Source organism: Podarcis bocagei, assembly GCF_964188305.1.
Source record: "Podarcis bocagei genome assembly, chromosome: W".
Classification (NCBI taxonomy): Eukaryota; Metazoa; Chordata; class Lepidosauria; order Squamata; family Lacertidae; genus Podarcis; species Podarcis bocagei.
In genome coordinates, this window is record NC_138131.1 from 81,889,561 (window position 1) to 81,892,201 (window position 2,641).

The 2,641-nt window shown below is 63.5% G+C and overlaps 1 pseudogene across 1 annotated transcript; it reads left to right on the forward strand.

Annotated features, from left to right (window-relative positions):
* The first annotated feature begins 522 nt into the window (after positions 1-522).
* LOC308577938 (zinc finger and BTB domain-containing protein 9 pseudogene) lies at positions 523-2,139 on the forward strand (annotated as a pseudogene). Its single transcript has one exon. The product of its transcript is annotated as a zinc finger and BTB domain-containing protein 9 pseudogene (transcript).
* Positions 2,140-2,641: the final 502 nt, after the last annotated feature.

Here is a 2,641-nt window from a genome sequence, read left to right on the forward strand (position 1 = left end):
AATCACATTGTTCCAAATCACAGAACACAATTAGGAGCACTGTGAAATATCAGCAACAGTGCTGTAAAACAGACAAATGAACCCACAAATCAGCACTAGAAAATGAACAGACTCAAGGAGGCTCCAAAATTTGTCCAGCCAGAAGCCTCCGAAAGAGAAATATGATTTCTGTCAAACAGGGAACTCCTGGCCAAACTTGTGGCTTCCCGTGGCCACCTACAGAAGGCAGCGTTCCCAAAGGGGGGCATCACAATGTTGTTTTATGGTTTTTTATCCCAACACCTTGTATCATCAGGAATCCCTGGTGGGCGGCTGCCCAGGCTTCTGAGACAAGGCAGCAGCAGAGGAGAGAGAAAGGTTTGGAAAGGAGCCCAGCCCCCTGCAATACAGTTGATAAAGCAAGCCTCTTGTGGGGGTTGGGCTAGATGACCCTTGGGCTCCCTCCCGCCTGGCCTGCGGAGCCCCCTGTGCCCTCTCCTCCCCCCTTGGCCCCTCACCCTCTCCCTCCTCCTTGCAGCGGCCATGGAGCCCGAGACGCGCAGCGTGCAGATTGAGTTCCCTCACTACGCCGCCGTCCTGCTGGAGTCGCTCAACAAGCACCGGCTGGAGGGCAAGTTCTGCAACATCGCCATCCACGTCCAGGGCCGCGTCTTCCAGGCGCACAAGAGCGTCCTGGCCGCCTCCTCGCCCTACTTCCACGACAAGCTGCTCCTGCACGACACCAACTGCATCGTGCTGCCCGGCGTCATCGAGCCGGACGCCTTCGAGAACCTCCTGCAGCTCATCTACTCGGGGCGCCTCAGGCTGCTCCTGGAGGCCCTGCCCAGCCACCTCCTGGTGGCCAGCGGGCTCCAGATGTGGCAGGTGGTGGACCAGTGCTCAGGCATCCTCAAGGAGCTGGAGGGCGGCGCCTGCCGGCCTTGGTCCAGCCGCGCCAGCGAGAGCCAGTCGCCCAGCAGCAGCAACTACTTTGGCTCCAGGGACGAGGCTGAAGCCGAGGCTCCTGGGCGGCGGCGGCGCACCTGCCCCGACGGCGAGGTCCTGAAGATCCGCGTGCCGCCTGACGAGGAGGAGGACGAGGAGGAGGAGGATGAGGAGCACCAGGCGCAGATCTGCAGCGGCTCCACCGACGGGCCGGCCAAGGCCGAGGAGAGCCGAGTCAAGGAGCCGCCCTTTGCCTCGGCCCACGAGGCCCCCAAGGTCTTCTACATCAAGCAGGAGCGCTTTGACGCTGAGGAGGCGGCCGCCTCGGCCTCGGTGCTGGGCGGATCCGGCAGCAGCTCGTGCCTGTCGGAGGCTGGCTTCTTCAAGTCTCTGGGCAGGCCGCTGGCCGTGTCGGGGCTGTGCCCGGCCGAGATCCAGGAGAGCGGCGAGGTCAGCTACCTGCTCCCTGGCGCCCCGGCGGCATCCTCGTCCAGCGGCCCTGGCGGCGGCTTCTCGACAAAGGCGGACTCGGTGGCCTTCCCCGAGAGTTCGTGGAAGCCCGTGGACCTCCATGGCAACGAGATCCTGGCGCACGCCGTGCACGGGCAGGTGGTTCACGCGCCCGTCAAGCTGATGTCTGCGCCCGACGGCAAGAAGTTTGGCTGCCTGTGCGGGAAGCGCTTTGCGGTCAAGCCCAAGCGGGACCGCCACATCATGCTGACCTTCAGCCTGCGCCCCTTTGGCTGCTCCGTCTGCAACAAGAAGTTCAAGCTGAAGCACCACCTGACCGAGCACATGAAGACGCACGGCGGCAACCTGTACGCCTGCGAGGACTGCGGGCGCAAGTTCCGCGTCCAGAGCTGCTTCCTCAAGCACAAGGAGATCTGCAAGGGGCAGGGCTGGGCCACCGCCTGCTGGACCTACAAGTAGAAGCAGGGGGGAGAGGCCCACCCAGAGATGGATGGAGGGATGGGAATCCCTGTGGACCCTCTTGGGGGCACGGAGGCGGGTTTGGGGGTCAGGGGGCCAGAGTACGTGTGGTGGGCAGGGCACCTCCCCCTGTGCTGGGGGGCGATGGCATAGACACGCCCAAAGACCCCCCTTCGCCAGCCCCGCCACTTTGGGGATCAGGCTGGCGTGAAAGGCAGGGAGCGAAGGGTTAAGCCCCAGGTGATGGGGAGGGGGGCTCCGTCAAGAGGGCTCTCCCCTTCCTGGACAGTCCCCCCTTCCCAGGCATGTAAGCTGTGGGGCCTTGTACAGGCCTGCTCTTCCTGCCCCACCTTCTTGGGGGGGAGTCCCTGCTGCCCCCAGGTGGCGTCTGCGCACCCCCCACTTCTCTGCCTCTGTCTGGACACCATTTAAAATCTAATTCAATGCACAATTTTGAAATCGACATTAAAACCCCGCCATTCACACAAACTGGCTGCTGGATGAGGACGTGGAAAGCTGCTCTCGTTCAGCCCCTCCAACGGCTCCAGGGGGGAGACGGGGGGCTGAGAGAGGCCTCCCCGGCTGCTGCCCTCCCTGGTCTTCCGGTGGACTGGCTCTGGACATGGAGGCTCCACTGTGGCCTTGCCCTGCTCTTCCTCTTCCTCCCTCACATCCATTTTGGTTGTTGGCCTGCACACGGCCCTGTGCCCCCCGGCCTCGCTGTGCCCCAAAGCGCGTCTGTCCCAGATCCCTGGGGCCCCTGGCGGCAACCCTCCCCGCTGTTCTG